Here is an 18,293-nt window from a genome sequence, read left to right as displayed (position 1 = left end):
CCACACCAAACCAGCAACATCCCCATGCCACCTGGCTCCTGGTCTGCACAGTTTTCCCTCAGACACTAAGGAGCTGAACACAGCACACAGTCTGAGTGAGTGACTGAGACACAATTCTCTCAATTTAAACATTACTTTGGATCACACACACAGATACCCCGTGACTCATACCAGAGGTGCTGCTTAAAATGAAGAGCATCTCATCACCATAATGTTTCACCCAAAACTGGCCTACGGCACCGACCAAAGGAGCAGGTCGTATCCAGGAAAGAGCTTACCATAACCTAGAGCATGATTTCCTCAGTGTCACATTCGGCTCCAGTGCTGTCTGACTTTCTCCAGAGCCCAGTTCCCGTTCTATGACTTCGTGTGACCTGAAAATTCAGGGTTAGTGCTTGCTTTACTAAGCCTTTCTCTCTTTCCCCTCTGAACACCTCAGGTGCCTTTTAAAGTCTCCTTTTCCTTATGAAATACTCATTTAATTCCTTCAACCAGAGGCCCTGAAGCGAGTCTACGGTTTTGTCTAAGTAGACAAGGGTAGTTAGCTGCTTACCTGCTGCAATCGAATCAACGGGGGCAGGAAAGCCTTTTGAGAATAAAAGATTTCCCCAGTAAGTTGGTGCAACCCTTTGGAAGGACATTTTGTTCCCATCTATCCTCATTAAAAAGAAACATCCCCCTTGACCCAACAATTTTGCTTTTAGAAATTTATCCATATATGGTTACAGAAAAAGATGTACAAAAATATTCAGTACAGTATTACAAAGCAAAACAAACATGGAAAAAAGCCACCCTAGAAGGAACTTAAATCATCTATCAATAAGAGACTCGTTAAATAAACAATGGTATTTTTCTGCATCACTGCGCAGAAAACATTTCTGTAAAGATGCATAAGAAACATAGCATAATAGTGCTTATCTCTGAGGATAAAGACAAGTTGGAAGAAGAAACTTCATTTATCGCCTTAGGCCATTTGGTGCTACGGGATTTTTTTCCTATGAACTTACACTTTTTACGTTAAGCTAGTTAATATTGGGAAAAAAAGTGAACCCTCATAATTTAGGCTTATGTGGATGATCTACTAAACTCTCCACTTAACAGTGTTATTTAATCTTTTTTGTTAAACAGGACATTGAATGAAAGAGGCACAAATAGAAACTCTGTAAGGGCAGAGGGCAGATTTACAATAAAATGGGTTTGCTCCAGCAGTTAATGATTTCATCATTAAACTGTGGAAACCCGTCTTAGAGTCTCAGATGGTCAGTTTTTTTTTTCTCTAAGGCCCCTGCTGTAGGTGTTATAGGCTCTTCTATAATCTAAGCGGCTCAATTATTGAACCATCTCCCTGGTGCAGAATAAGTGTGTTTACACTTAAAGTAGTTTTTACTCTGTAAGTTGGGGTGACTTTAAAAGTTATTTTAATACAAATAACTTTTAAAAAGCACTGATAGGGAGTTTGGAGCTAGCACTGGGTGTAAGCAGAACCCTCCAGGCCATCCCATCAAGGCAACCCCTCTGGCTTATTTGAGGTGGTGGGGGACAGTGTGTGAGAGAGCTATCTCTGGGGCTGGAAGCGAGCTCCACAAGTGTAAACCAGTGTTTCCCAAATTGTGGCTGCAATCACCTGGTTCCTGAGCCGCCTGGACCCAGGGTTCAGGGGCAGAACCTGGGGATCTGCATTAGACAGCCCCTTTCTCCCTCCCACCCCCACCCCATTCTTAGGCCCAAATAAAGTGTTGTGGCTGCTCGCTCCCGGGCCGTGAAGGCATTCAGGAGTCAGGTAGAAATAGAGAAGGAAGATTTATTAAAGTAAAAGGAGGATCAGCTGGGCAGGGTCTGCTGGAAACTACTGAGTCGAATCGTTGTTTGGTCTCCAGTTTTGGGTTTTCTAACCCGGATGTACATTGCTTCGGCCTGTAGTGAAATTCTCTATTGAGTTTGGCTTTGTCCGTTGGGTTGGGGGAAGGTGCAGTTAAGCTGGTTATCACAACCTTTGCGTTATGGTATATAGATTTAAGTTGAAGCTAGGAGTGGATCCCATACAGGTGCAAACCCTCTCCCAAGTCACAGGGCCAGCACTGGGCCGAAGTAAATAGAAACGATGAAACTGATCTGCATAGTAAATGTATAGGAAGCAGGATTATTAACATAAAGCTTGATGATAACTGCTGAGCTAGTCTGGCATTTCCTGAACATCCGACTGTAAGATCACCTGAGGATACTGTCCTCCGAGCCCCACCCCAGGCCTATGAATCAGAATCTGTTAAACCAGTCCCAGGTTATGCTTATAAACAGGGAAGTGTGAGAAACACCAATACAGGTCAAACTGTTCATTTTAAGGTAAGGAATCAAGGCCCAAGAAGTAAAATAATTTCCCCAAGGTCCTAACAGCTGATTAACGATAGATGGGACACCCGAAACCTGGTGAGCTAATTCTTTCCTCTTTAACCAATACCAATGATTATGTTTATCATGAGTATCAGTGAAGTTTCTGATTCACCATGAAGAGGCTGCAAGTGACTAATGAAGTCTAAACCCCGAGGGCCTGTCTGAACATGGCCTTGGTTTAAAGAGTGACTAGTGCTGTCGGGCTCCTGGAGTTCTTGCGTTCTCAGTATCAGGATGAGGAGAAATATAAAACAGCACATGTGACAGAAAGGTAAATACAGCCCCGAATATTTATAACCAGCTGAGGCTGATTCGAAGTCCACAGATCTCGCGATTTCTTGGTCAAACGTTAGAATCTTCCAAAGAACTCTACGAATCACCCACTTTTGGGTATAGCATCAGCCTGCACCTTGTTGTTGGGAAAGAGAAGAGGGCAGCTCCTACAGAGATTCCACAACCTTGCCCTGGACGCAGCATCTGTAAGCCCATCAACGAAAAACACGGATGGGAAATGAAACAAACATCCAGCTTGGCAAGCACACGGCAAGCTTTAATTCAGGGGAGAGTTCAATCACGTTATAATTGCCTCTAATTGGCCCTCCCACACAGTCTCACAATTTACAGCTGTAATCAGTTCCACAAAGAGTGTGCTAACATTTCTTTTCCACCTTTGAAATCAGAATCATCTTAGGTTCTCACCATTACTATTTTGAATTTAAAAAAAAAACCCCAAGATATTAAAAAGAATGAATGAATGAATAAAAGCAAAGATACAGATTTTTGGAAATGACCACTGACACCTATAACCTAATGAAAACCCAGGGGGATTCATATTTGTAATGGAGACTAATGCCAATTCAGGAAACCTTTCCGTTCCAGGGCACATGATCCAAAAATACATTCATCTGGTCGGACATTTTCCATACTCTGATTTTTATCTTTCTTGGCATGCTCAACTCTCCTCTAATAAAGTCACAACCCTTTGTTGCCATGGAACCCGATCAGACACAGAGCCTGTTACTATGACTTCCTTGTGGATTTAAAAAAAGACCTAGTGACCATAAGAACAGCTCTTTCTTAAAAATAATGGTAATAATAATAATTTCTAAGACACAGAGGCTCCAAACAGAATCCAACCCTTTTATATCCATTGAAGTTTAAACTTTCATGCAGCCTAACTTGAACTCTTGAGCCAAACTAGCCAACGTTTGGTAAATACTTTTCAGTAGGGACATTCCAAAGATGATGATTTTATAAATAAGTACCTGGCAAACAGGGTAAAAATGTTCTTAGGATTTCTTCCTTTTTTTTTCCTTCTAGGCAAGCTTCATGAAATTGGAGTACCTGTTTAGCAAACATGTGTCAGTCAGCAGCTACCAAATTGCAAGATTCATTTCCACCAATACTGAAGTTTTGCCAAGAGCTCATTATTTCTCTGCATAGAAAAGCTAAGCAGTACAATTGACCCTGTGTTCCATCATCTCTGCCGCTGGACTAAACCTGTGGAGGAAAATATCTGAGACTAATAGCAGAGCTCTTAAGGGAAGAGAATGAACATCTGTTGAGCGCCTACCCTGAGCCGAGTGCTTTTACGTAGTCATGGTGAGAATCCTGCCACACAGGCATTCCATAGCTCAGATCAGGTCTGAGGCAGAGAGCTCCCACCGCCATGCTAGAACGGCGTCTGCCGCACAGAGCCAAAGCTGTTCATTCATTCAACTAACATTTATTTCTGGCCTCACAGGTGCTATGCATTGTGTTAGTGTCTTGTTCTCTATGACAGAATTTGCGGCCTGTAAAGCTTGTCTGTAAAGAAGGCATGGAGTCTACCTTTACTGGCACCAGGTGCCGGTCTGGCTGTGTCCACTTATAATAACTATTGCATCTGCACGGCAGCACCTGACCCTTGGGAGAATCATGAGTAAGTGTCTGGCCACTTACCTAAGATGACAGAGCCAGACACCTGCCCCGTCCCTCAAAAGGCTGGCCGCTGACAAGGCCTTTCCAACCCTGGGCTCTGTAGTGGGGAGGCCCATGAAGCTCTCGGTGCCTGTTCTTATGCAATTTCAGCAACAAAGTCGAAGCCAAGCCATGCACACTCACAACAATTATTCTACCCAACCCTGCTTTTGGATAACCAGTGTCAACAAATGACAAGTAAGAAGGACTGTGGTTAAGCAGGGAGGCTAATTTTGAAGTTACATTATTAATTATACCAGGCTTCCAGCTAAAAATATTTTACCTATTTCCTTGTATAATGAACATAATTACTTTCATTAAAAGAAATTTCAAAAACCACCACAAAACCACATGGAGATATCACGTCACACCCACTAGAATGGCTATAATCAAAAGACAGGTAAGTGCTGCCAGAGATACGGAGAAATCTGAACCCTCACAAGTTGCTGGTGGGAACAGAAAATGGAGCAGTGCTGTCGAAAACACTGGCAGTTCCTCAAAAGGTTAAACATAGATTTACTCTATGACCCAGCAATTCCACTTCTAGGTATATACCCCAAAGAAATGAAAACACGTCTACACAAAAATTTGGACATACATGTTTATAGCAACAACAATCACAATAGTCAAAAAGTGGAAACTCAAATGTCCATCAACTGGTGAACGGATAAATAAAATGTGGTATACCCATACAATGGAATATTATTTGGCAATAAGAAGAATGAAGTACTGATATATGCTATAACATGGGTGACCCTTGAAAACATTATGCTGACTAAAAGAAGCCAGACACAAACACCACATTATGTCTGATTCCATTTACAGACAATGTCCAGAACAGGTGAATCCCATAGAGACAGAAAGTAAATTAGTGGCTGCCTTGGCCTTGGGGTATTAGCAGGAAGGAAATGGAGAGTGACTGCTAATGGGAATGGAATTTCTTTTTGGGGTGATGACACTGTTCTAAAATTGATTGTGGTGGTGACTGTACAACACTGTGACTACACTAAAAACCATTAAATTGTATGCATTAAAATGGGTGAATTGTGTGGGATATGAATTATATCTCAATAAAGCTGCTATTTTAAAAATAGAGAAAAGAAAAACCAACACAACCATTTTTGTTTGGTTTGTTTTTGGTTGTCCTATTATATTCAAAAAAAGAAGAACAGTCCAACTTGACAAGACCTCCTGACCTTGCAGAAGTTGCTTTGCCTCTGGGGTCTCCCTGCCTTGTTAAGGAAGCTGGGCTCACGCCTGAACCACATGCTAGATCTTAGGTAAGAGACCATTCCAGATGCAAAGGAAGACCTGCCTTGTAGAAATCACTACTACACTGTACTGACACTGCAAAGAGTGATTGAGGTTATCTGCATATTAAGTTAATGTTAACTTAAATTGTTATTATCTTTGTATTTTATATGTATTTGAAATTTTTCATAATAAAATGCTGGAGAAAAATGTCCTCAGACTGTTGATAAAATCTGCCAACAAAATCTTTAAAGAACACCTAAGTAAAACCACCAATGAGCATCTTCGAGCCAACATTTCTCTACAAGCCCAAAGCAGGGAGAAGATAAATTTTAAAACATAAATAAGAGGGCATGTCTTCCCTAATTCTCCAGCCTTCTTTCTTTGACTTGTTTAGCAACATTGCACTTATCACCGTTTAACATACTGTGTATTTTACCTACGGATCTGGTTTGTCTACCTTGCCCTATCAGAATATAAGTTTGGCGAGAGTGGAGATTTTTGTTTTGGTCCCTTGGATGCCTGGCACACAGCAGGTGCTCAGTGCACATTTGTTGACTTAGGCTGAAAGGAGAATGGCTACAAGCATGACCCACACCTGTGCTCTTACGAATGGACTCTGGTCTGACATTTCCCACATACTATGTTCCTGAGCTGGGGCAAAGGGGCATGAGGTGACAACTGGGTGGCATATGGTGGGAAGAAGGCAACCCAAGGGGTCAAAGGGAGCTCATTCTTAAGTCCAATGCCATGAAAAGGTGCCTACGTGCCTCCTTTTCCATGCCTCATGCTGCGGAGACAGGCACCATCAATCTCAGTGCCACTGTCCAAGGAAGCGCATCAGGGCCAGTGGTCCAGGAGCTCTCAATCTCAAGGTGTGGTCCTGGGTGGAGGGGGCTCCGCAGACCAAGAAGTTAGGGGAACGAAAGGACAGCCTAGCTTTCTGCCTCCTCTCGAAGTGCTGATCAACCAGAAACCTCTGCTGGGATGCTCAGGAAGTTCTTTATTTTCCCAGGTTATGCTCCACCTATTCACACAAGGACGCTTTTCTTACGCTGGCCTTTTGTACCCCAGGTCTATGAAAGTTCACCAGAGCTACCAAAAAGAAAACCTCAAGGGTTCAAGTCTCCAGGAGTTCTCAGACAGCGAACGGTGGACTTTGAACTTGCCTACCCAGTGACCGAAAGGAGTGTGATAGTCTAAGTAAGCATCTCAGCATCTGCTGGGTTTGGAGAGCAATGGATGGTGAAGCAAACACAAGATTGCACAAGGTCAAACAGCAAAAGCATTGGAAGGATGAGAGACAGAATACTTTTCCCCACGGAGGGGCCTGTGTCACAGTGTAATAACTCCAAACTCATCTTCATTCTAATCCCTCATACAAGTCCTGGTCTTATGGATTCAACTGACTGGGTAGGGGGCATGGAAATGAGGGTGGCATGCAACAATAATGGGAACACCATAGCGCCTGATTTTGTAAAGTTCTAAGGCACTTAAAGGGTGCCTTTCAGCTTGGGAATTCTACAAAGGAACTAAAACACTGTTCCCAAAAAGCAAATGAAACCCCACCGAGAGAGATGGTACTATAATGTCTTGAGTTTGTGTCAGTCTGTTTTCTGTAGTTAGAAAAAAAAGGGTGACTGGTTTGGGTTAAAAGGCAGAGTTCCACTATAAAAACCTGCTCGTTGCCATGACAATTAACATCTCTGTTCCTCCCTTTCTGCAGCATCCTTCCTCCATCTGAGTCAAATCAAAGAACCTTCCTGTGATGCCCATGATTTAGTATTTACTTTGCCCGAGGATATAAAAATATATACACACACATACAAAGTACACATCAAAGGGCTAATCACAGGTGAACTAAAACCTCAAAAATTGGTGCCAGCTCGCCTTCTCTGCCAATGATGTCCTACAGACAACTATCGGGAGATTCGCCTGCAGGAGGGTGTGAGTATGGAGGAGGTGGGTCAGGCCAGCTTGACAGCCGACACCCACTCCTTCCTGGCCAGAGCCTCTCACGGTCAGCTCTTTCCAGAAGGGTCCAAGCGAGGCCAGGGCTCCCTGGAACACTGTCATTACCTGTCTGCAGTCTGTCCTCCCCGCTCTGAGCTCCGTGAGTGCAGCACCCACACCTGACTCATCTCAGGGCCTGGCACAGCGCTGGGGACACAGTGAAGCACTGAGGCAATGAAGGCAGCTCTGGGGTAAGGCAGCCTCTCTTTCTAGTTTCTGCTGAGACCTCAAGTTTGGGCCTAGCCTGCTTCGCATTGGCTTATGGATCCGTCCAATGTACAAACATATGCAAAGGAATGGAAGAACAACTTCAGGTTACAGAGACCTCTGGGGAACAGGAAGGCAGGAGGCATCATCCTGTATCCAGGACCACTTGCTGCTTAAAAATAAGGGACAGAAATCTGACGCAAACACGGCAAAATGTTAACATCTGTTAAATCTAGGAGGTAGGTATATGGCTATCATATTTTTTAAAGGTTTTTTTTCCCCCATGTTTGAAGCATTTAGCAATTAAAACCAAATCTGTCTACTAATTACTGAACCAGACTATTTGAGTAAGGATTTGATTCGGGTTTTCCTCATGCTCAGAACATTCTCCCCACTGTGAATCTGGTTTACTTTTAAATATGGTGTAAGTTGCTGTTTCTGATGGGCCATTTCATTACCTTATGATTTCGGAATCTGATGTCACTGCATTTACTTCCAGAGGACATTAATTTCAACCTTAAATTCAACAACCAAAGCAAGCACAAACTTAAGAAAATTAAAATCCACCGAGAGTTTAATAAGCTAGCTGCCCTAGAAAAACATCTAGGCTCATTTTAGGATATTGTATACATAAACTAAGGAGCAATTATTTTAAAGGATTATTTACTAACAAAGTCACTGTGATTTCTGAAATGTCCAAAGTATCAGAAAAGAAAATAATCTTTGTATACTAGTGTCTCCATCTTTCAACAGTATATGTATTATTCTTATGTAGTGACTCTTACCATTAAAAAAATCACCCCAAATATGCAACAAATTATTTCCAAAATGAAGGTTGAAAAGGCATCAACATTTAATTAAAAGAAACTCACATAAATACAAGACTATCTCATTCATTTCCTATCTGCCCAAAGAAATAAAGCTCCAAAAATGTGTGTTGGAATGGTGGGCTGTTCGCAAATCTGTCCTTAAACAAGGCTGAAGACCTCTCATTTTAAGTCCTCTTTTAAGAGCTTAATTTGAGCCCCAAGTAGTTACAACACATACTTGCTGTTAAATCATTTTCAATGGCCAGGGAGGGCTAGCCAAATTTCTCAGTAATATTTAATATGCTCCCACCCACCCAAATAGTAGAGCATTTAAGGGTGCTCAAAACAGACAATGATTTGGTATAAATAAGAGCCCTCATGTCTCCCCAGGTGGTAACAGGACATAAATGAGCTACTTGAATGAAAGAAGGCTGGCTTCAATTTTGGTTCCCACAAACCCAACAGATGCCAATTCAGTGAGTACCTCTAAACTGCTCAGCACATGAGGTTAAACTTTGGCAGGCTTTCCACAACAAATATTACTTAATAATTTGCTTAAGTCAGAAGGGTTTTACAACCACAGTGGCTTTCCCAAATGAAAGCACATGTAATAAAAGCACATTCATTCCACCATTAATATGCTCTTGGGTCAGGTTATGAAACGTTAAGTGTTAGTTTTAACCTCCCTCTGTGTCAGATGCAGAGATTACATGGCAGGTGAACCTCTCAATATTAACACAGGTGCATATAACATATCCAGTGGTATTGAGCAAGCCACAGGGGTAACTTACAAATACGGACAATTAAGACAAATAAAGAAACAGCCTATTACCTACAAACATGAAATCTTGTATTCATTATTCTAACGTGAGTGACAAATCGACTTGAATTTCCTAGTATGAGGACAGCACAAGAGTGCTAATATGTTTACTGAGAGGAAAGTGAGCCTGAAAGCAGTTTGCTCCCCACAAAGCACAAAGTTAGGCTGGACCCCTGCCCTTCCATCTCCCTAGCTGGGGATTCTGACCGCAAGTGATTAAGGCAGCAATGCTGGTTTGTTTACGAAGCAATACACATTCTTTATCCTGTAACAGCTTTTCTAAACATGTGGAAGGGCAGGATTCTACATTAAATAGAACCTGTTGAGAGGTACTATCATGTTTAAAACAAAACTGAAAGCAAACTTTTAAAAAAGCAACAAGCTTTACCATCTCTTCCCCTTTACCTTTTGGTCTTTCCTTACTATATAAATGATACTGGAGTCCTGGCTGTTTGAAAGTTTCTAAAAGCATGAGCTAGAGTTCTTAAAATGCGCATTTCAAATCCTGGTTTGTGGAGGAATATCAACCCAGAATAAATGCACCAAAATTACAGCCTTTGATTTGTTTTAAAACCCAAAGAAAAAGTAGAAATTTATAAAAATAAAGATGTAAATAAACATATGTATATATTTATATATGTAAAAATATATAAATATACAAATATTTATGAAATAAATTTTTATAAAAACAAAAATAACCATGTGAAAAATGGTGCAGGTATACCTATGTCATTTATGTGTAGATATCTTAAAGGGAATCAAATTCTAATTGGACCAAAGATTAAAATATATAAAAATAAAAATCATAAACTGTATTAGAAGAACATGGTGTTTCAGTTTTTTTCAAGAATCTCAAATTATGAAAGGCCAGTCTAAGAATGACAAACCTAAAATTTTTAAATTTTTTCATGGTAAATCTGGTTAATATTTCTTCAGTGTTTGCTACATGCTAGCTCTATGCTCGGCACACACGACATACCATTAAGTCAGTGTGCGGGCAAAATTCTAAGATGGCCCCCAAGACTCCCACCTGCTCCTGCACACACCCTGTGTGATACCCTCCCTTTCATGTGAGCAAGATCTGTGAATAATTTGGGATTTCACTCTCATGATTAGGTTACATTATATGGCAAAGGTGAAAGAATTTTGCACGTGTAATCAAGGTTCCTAATCAGTTGACTTTAATCAAAAGGTGGATTACCTGGGTGGGCCTGACCTAATCAGGTGAGCCCTTTCAAAGAGGGTCTAGAGGTAAGAGACAAAATGCAACAGAGATGTTCTTCTGTTGGCCTTAAAGAAACAAACTACCATATGGCAGAGAGGACCGCATGGCAGAGAGGGCCACGTGGCAGGGAACAGTGAGCGGCCTCTGGGGCTAAGGGTCTCAGTCCTACGGCTGCAAGGAATGGAATTTAGTAAACAACCAGTGTGCTTGGAAAAAGATTCCAAGGCCTCAGAAGATACTGTCCTAGCTGACACCTTGATTGGAGGCTGATGAAACTCTGAGCAGAGGATGCAGGTAAGCTGTGTGGGAATTCCTGGCCAATGTACACTATGAGATTATAAATGGGTATTGTCTTAAGATGCTAAATTTATGGTGATTTGTTATGTAACAGTAGAAAATTAATAGTCAGGAATGACAAGCTGGAAAAAATGTAGGTGCCAAACAACTTATTAGTAAGTAAAAAAAAAACACACAAAAAAACTTCTACAGATCAATTTAAAAGATTAATAACCCAACAGATAAACGGCCAGAATACACAAAAAGATAGTTCACAACACAAATGTTTTTTTAAAGTATGTGAAACTATTGTACTACAGGTTCACAGTGGGAGAATCTGGGTGAAAGGTAAATGGACAGCTCTGTACTATTTTTTGCAACTTCCTGTGGGTCTGTATTTCCAGCTTCTCAAGTCCCATGATGCAATTTTACAACATACCTGCGTTCATTCACTGAGCCAGTACAAAGCCCCAACCACCAGGCTCCATGGAGATACAGATAACACAACCATTCCCGTGTGACAGGATGGAGCAGGTGCCCACAGGCACAGAGGGCCAGCATGAAATCCATGAAGGAACCCATGAACATCTCTTCACCTCCTGCCTATAAACACATGAGGCCGGCATGCAGTCCTTTTAACCATGCATCTTACGGGGTGGAGTCAAAGGAGATGCTCAGACTTCTTCCTCTCTGGAGAAATATTTACAAGCCCTCTCAAGCATCTGTACATGCTTCATGACACCACGTTCTTCCACTAGCTCTGCACCCAACATTTAAGAACTGAATTAAAGCAGCAAACTATTAAACTGCATTTGTTCGATCTGCCTCCCAGTCTTCTGTGCTTTTAATGGTCGAAGCTTTCAAGCAGTTTGCCCGATGCCAATACATAGCCTGAACAGCTCTTACTGAATGGGCCTCAGATTTTAGATAAATTAAAAGCTATGCCAGCTAGTGTGATTCAGTCTCAAGCAGAGGCCACCTGTTCCAATTAGTGAGAATAAAATAGGACACCACTAACTGAAGTGGAGGTCCAGGCCTTCTAGGTTATCACAGTGTCTTTACCAACAAGGCAGAAAAAAGGGACTTTTTGGGCCCCAAACACAGTTACACACACTGGAGTAAATACACTGAGGTGCTGAAGCACAGTTTCACTAAGGGAATATTGTATTTTTGGACAAGTGCTTATATCAGAATTTCTGTGAAAGGCTGCAGCACCACTGAATTCCCTCATATTACAACAAGCCTACATACGCATCTTAATTAGATTCAACTTTACATCAGAAAACCACAGAGCTTACATTTCTTCTCTCCCCATTTTCTGTCCTTGCCTGAAATGCCCAAAGAGTCCATAGCTTCTGCACAGTGCACTCGTTAGCCTAAGGCCTTAGTTATCTTCCTTGCTTTAGTTTATCTCAGGTCATCAGCAGACGAGACATAGCCCTGAACAGACACAACTCTCATTTTTCCAACCGCATCCATCCAAGTATTCCTACCCAGACAAGACCACCTTCAACTCACCAAGGGGGTGCTTTTGGTCATCTCAACACTCAATTACTCAAATTTTCACAATCCATGAAAAAATATTTCTAAGCATCTGAGGAGAAATGATACATGAAGGCCAGTGTTATACTAAATGATTCTGAATTCCTTTAGTTGGTATAAAAGGAAAGCATTAAATGACACAGAATTACAGTGGGTAAGTAACTGCCTTAACAACAACCCTCAACCCACTCCAGATGGTTCAGGCTGGGAGAAAAGTCTGTTTAGTGCTAACGGCTCTTTCACAAAGTTCCAGCATTGACTAATCTTTTTAATCTGGCACTGCAGGCCTCCGAGTGTCAGACATTTAGCTGGAAGTGTAACACTGATACTTTAAAAACAAATTTAAGTTTTAAGTTTTAAGTAGTGAACTGATTTTGGAAATATTAAGTAAATAATAGTATAGGCAGTACGAATCTCTGTGCAGGTGTGGGCATGACTGAAGTTTGGGAAACGGTGGTAGAAACGAATGGCTCACCGTCAGCGTAACAGATGCTATAATGGGTTTCCTAACACCACTTCTCATGGCTGCACACACACTGTTCAGTGGAGAAGTTGAGGTTCAAGTTTGACTCCTGAGTCCATACTCTTCACCCTTCATTCTAGTCCTCAAATCTGGAAGTCAACTAACGGAGCGAGGTTAATGAGAGAAAGGTGGTTGAGAAAATTTAAGAAGTAAACCACTGGATGTGGCATGTAAGCGAGGGGACTGAGGGAGCTTCCCAGGCACCTGGTTTGGGGATCAGCTATTTGGGAAAAGTATTAACCAGGAAGGGGATGGGGGGCATGAGGGGATGAATTAAGTTTGACATATAGACTTTGAGGTGCCTGTGGAACATCTAAGCAGAAGTATCATGTATTATGTGGTAAGGCCACATCTGATTCTGGAATTGGGCTCTCAAATCAGTGTGTAAGGCAGAAATCAAAGACTTTCCCTCAGAGAAACACTCCACTGGGGACTGGCACTGGACGTACCTTCTCTCAACAGGTCCATGGACCCTCTCTTTGTCTTCCCCCCAGTGTTGGAACAGAACCAGGTGACGTTTTTGTGTTTAGGGGCTGTGTTGTATGAAAATTATATGTATTATACTAAAGACACCTGGTGCTGAATGATGCTCTCAGTGGGAGACTCCCAGGAACAGAGAGCTTCAGAGGCAAAAGACTCAGGCTGAATCCTAAGTGGACTATGTAGAGGATATTCCCCATGATTTACGCATCTGCATGTTTTCCCCAATATCCTACCCCAACAGGTGGAAGGTCAAGGCAAAGATGAACTCATTTCTCAAAACTTTATTTTGAAAAACACGATAATAAAAGGGACCACATTCAGAAAAGATAATTTTTAAAAAGTAGCAGCAGATCCAGTGCAGCTAAGTAGTTTGATGTATGAATTGTAACCCCTCTTAATCCCAGGCCCACTAAAAATCTGGAAATAAATTCTGAAGGATGGTGGCCTTACATGAAATAATTCAAATTCACTTGTTTTTTCACCTAGAAAACTCAACAAAAATTGAAATCTGTTCATCAATTCTCTCCTGAAAATAATTTTAAATTCTCTCTACCTTGTTTAATTTTGAAATGTTCATCCTGTATAATAGCAATTAATGGTATTTAAAAATATTTAAAGCTGGTACAATGGTTAGTCCTAATCAGTCTGTACGAGTTACATAATTTTACTGGTTACAGTCTGGCTGGATGTCACTTTTCTACTTCTGCAACTGGAATGGTCTGGAGTTAATGTCTAAATTCCCTTACAGTTCTAACATGGTAAACCTTTGAGTCTAACTTTCCAACCTTCTGCCTTACATATAAGAAGCTCAGGCCTTCAGTCCAGTGAGGCTGAGTCCTACAGGGAGATGTGGTGAGACCAGACTGCGCCGAGGGAGAGATCACCCTTGTTATAAGTCCTTCAACTGCTCATCCTGCAGAGACCAGGTATCGGGCTACAAGATGGTTTTTCAACTCTCTTCTTAAATTATGAGCTTATTTAAACAGGCTTTAAGGCTTCCCCCAACGATCAGCAAAATTCTTATATCCTGGGCATTATAAAAGTTCCTAGGTTATCACTCTAAACCATTCATTCATCAAATGTTTACTGGGGACATATGACTACATGCCAAGGACTGGCCAAGTGCTGTGTCCTAAGACTCTCGAACACACAACCTCGGCAGGGGCCCTGCAGAGGTTGAACACATCCATCTCTAAGGGCTCAACAGCTTTGTTAAGACCGAGCTGCTCTCCAGTACTCACTTCAGAGGCAGAAGGTAGGAAAGTGGTTAAAATGCAAAGTCTGGAACTACATCTGGGTGCATCAAATCCTTGCTCTACCATTTTCTAATAGCCACAGGACCTTGGACAAATAACTGCCTGGGCCTCAACTCCCTTATCTGTAAAATGGACCTATAAATAGGATAGCGTGACGATTTAAAGAGACAGTGCATTTGAAGTACTTACTGTTGTGCCTAGCAAGGACTTAGTATGTCTTGGCTATTATTGCTACTGTAGTCTTCTTTCCACGTATGTTCTTTTTGCCTCCTTACAGAGGCTAATCAGCCTATACACTGTTTTCCTTCAAGTAGCATCCCCTTCCCCCCAAGGCAATGGAAACAGTTGAATCATGCACCGATCATATATCCTGATGCTCCTTTTCTAAGGAATGTAAAGTCCTCATTCTGATTCACAGTACAGTGATTCATGGTTCTCTTCCTTTTCTCTCACTACCCCCCTCCACTGAAAACATAAAAACATAATTAAGCAATAGCAGGGCTGAAAGCTACAGCCTCCTAAGTCAAGACCTGGGCAATTTCCACCCAGACAGACTAGGCTGATTTCTGACCTTAACTGCAGCCCTTGAGATGCAGGCAGTGGGTCTGCAGCCAAACACATCCTGATATCCAACTTGGTAGCAGCTGTGTGGAGTTCAACAGCGGATGTGACAAGCGGGCGTGCTGCCGGTGGCTGGCAATTTGTTCTCCTCTCAAGGGAGAACTGGTGAGCTTGCAGCAATGCATAGCTCAAAAAACACACACCTCAATCTACCCATCCTAAATTTTAGAAAAATCCAACTTGGGAGACTCATCATTACTCACTGTTCCTTTAATCAACTCTTTAGAATAAAACAAATCACTGATTAAAAGCGTACTCATGAAATACTCGGTTTACCACTCCACTAGGTCAGTGTCACCTCTCTAGTTTCTGCCCAGGAAGTAAGCTATCAACACCGAATTGCATCACCACACAAGCATTTCCACTGTGAGAAGGGCTGTGACATCCTCTGCTCCTTGGCTGCTTTTGGTCATTACTCATCATCCAATTCTGGATTGACTTCCAAAGCACAGAACACTTAAAGATGCACTAGAGGTGGCCACCATGCCTAACACAAGTTTTTCTTCAGATGTTAGACTTGTCCTTACTATCATCACTTCCTCCTGTAAAAGAGAAGGGTATTTCCTGGGCCCACAAGTATAAATAAGATCCAACCACCAGGCATTAAGCTTCGGGAGCAGCCAGGCTGCCTGTGTCATTCACCGTTATGTTACTGATGCCTGGGATGGCAGCTAGCACACAGAAGATGCTCAACAAGTATTTACTGAACGAATGAAGCCTTTTGTGCTCAAAGTGCCAGTAGTTTATAAACACATAAATGACAAACATGTAAATAATCACTGTGATGAGGGAAGAACAAAATGCTAAAAATACCGGAAAAGACTATACTATTCACAGAATTAGCACTCTTTCCATTTTCAAGGTTATGATCACTTCTTATATAGTAATAACAAAAATGGCTCCCATCTACTGAATGCTTACTGGGTATCTGACATTTCATGGACATTACTGCATTTATTCCTGGCAACACCCCTAGAATGTAGAACAAGAAACCAAGACTTAGAATGATTACAGGGTCCAAGATCACACCACTAGTAAGCAGCACAAGCACAAGGTCTGCCTTCTGGGGGCCAGCCAGAAGTGGTTCTGTAGGCAGAATACAGTGGTCCTTGCAGGCAGGACGGAATGGAAGCTGACAAAATCACAGAGCAATGAGGAAACTAGTGTACCAGTTACCTATTCTCGGGTCCATAAGTGGCTAAACTAAGGTGAGAAATGACCGGGAGACATAGGAGAAAGGAACCAGTTCCAGAGAAATGTCAAAGGCCCAGAGGAATGGCTGATAGATTAGAGATGGGGGCGGGAAGGGTAAGCATTCACAATGATTAGCAGTTCTGATTAGTGGTGGTACCAACAGAACAAGAAAAAAATTATTCACCTTACGTAAGGATAAAAACAGCTAACTCTTGAGTGCACAGAACCATTTTTTCTTTTTACAAATGCTTTGTTACTAAAGACACAATCACTCCCAGAAATAGGGACTATGATCACCTGTTTTACAGACGGGGAGCTGGTTAGAAAGGTTAGACCTTGCCCTAGTCACCCAGTTGGGGAGAGCCAGGCTATGACCCAGGTCTGATTCCGGAGCCCCAGCTGTTTATCACTATACCCAAGTGGCTGAAGGTGGCAGTCCAGAACATTTAAAAATTAGAACATAAAATTTGACTCACAAATTATTGATTAATAAAAACCAGTTACTGTTTTTGTATAGAAAGCAGACTGCCTGTGTTCTTAACAAGATGATAGGCTTTATCTAGGGCATGAAAAAAAGTAGGATTCTAATTACGTATCTTCTTTCTTTTAAAGTAGGGGAATATTATGTGCATCAAGTTAACATGCACCATTTCTGAGTTTTACCCAGATTAAGTTTAAAAATGTGAATGATCCTGACTTGTCAGCTTACAGACAATCACAGCATTCATTAGTTATATTACATTTTCACTGAGTGGGACAAAAAAAAATCTAGGTTAGTCCACCTGGCTGTAAAAATAGGCTTCTCAATGTTAAAATAGTAAACTGCCTCATTATTGTTTTAGTCTCAAAGGCTTCATTAACCAAGGTCAGCTAGAGAGATGTGCATTTGCCCTGTTCTCTCAACAGGGTATCCATTTTGAACTCAAAACATGACCATTCAGTATCCAAGAACTTGATCTCATAGTCTTCCGTCCTTCCTGGGAGAAAACTGTGTATCTCTTCACATGCACCCCCAATTCTCATTAGTTATAGTGTTTTTAGGGGAGCTAATTAACTAAATGAGTTCAAAAGGGTTCTTTTAAAATCCTATATTAGATGGTTTATTGCGAAGGAGAGGGTGACATTAAGAAAGTAAATTCTAATGCCGCTCGGTATTTTCCTTTTGCAATACTTTGAGTGCAAAGAAAATATGCCTTTATAGCTACATCTAAGCGAGTCCCACAAAACAGGAGCTAATATCATCTAACAGGATAAACACTTTCTGCACAGGAAAATTGTTGCCACTTTCCCTTCATTACAGCAGGCTTATTGCAGCCTTAAGGACAGACTCAAAATTACATCAGCCCCACTTGAGAAAAGTCTTATGCATTTACAAAATTTCCATTAGTTCTCTCAATTTCTCGCTGTCTCAACAATAAAAATTCTAAAAGAAGATAAAAAGTTTAAACAGGGATTTCAGCATCACTGCTGTAGAACTTGTGATTACTGGCCACTAAAGTTCCAGCCCTCCTCAGTCGGATTTTGTCTAGTCCTCACTAGATTTCATTAGCCCGATAAGCTAATTTAGAATAATCAGTACATACGATGTCTAACTTAGTTTTAATACACGTCTATTTAAAAATCAGGTACAGTCATACGCCACATAATGTTTCGCTTAATGGCGGACAACATATATGATGGTGGTCCCATAAGATTACAATGGAGCTGAGAAATGCTTATCACCTAG

At 41.4% G+C, this 18,293-nt stretch overlaps 1 protein-coding gene across 3 annotated transcripts in view; it reads right to left on the bottom strand.

Moving 5' to 3' along the window:
• TMCC3 (transmembrane and coiled-coil domain family 3) overlaps positions 1-18,293 on the bottom strand; it is a 264,083-nt gene that overhangs the window by 37,468 nt on the left and 208,322 nt on the right. The window contains exon 1 of one of the 3 annotated variants that reach the window (XM_019661275.1): positions 3,654-3,674. The exons of the other annotated variants lie outside the window; for them this stretch is intronic. The gene's annotated coding sequence lies outside the window, so the exon portion shown is untranslated. Of the gene's footprint in view, positions 1-3,653; positions 3,675-18,293 lie in introns of those variants that run through there. 3 annotated transcript variants of the gene reach the window in all.

This window comes from Hipposideros armiger, unplaced genomic scaffold, assembly GCF_001890085.2.
Source record: "Hipposideros armiger isolate ML-2016 unplaced genomic scaffold, ASM189008v1 scaffold_342, whole genome shotgun sequence".
NCBI lineage: Eukaryota > Metazoa > Chordata > Mammalia > Chiroptera > Hipposideridae > Hipposideros > Hipposideros armiger.
Note: the sequence above shows the minus strand (reverse complement) of the source record. Positions and strands in the feature narration are given on the sequence as shown.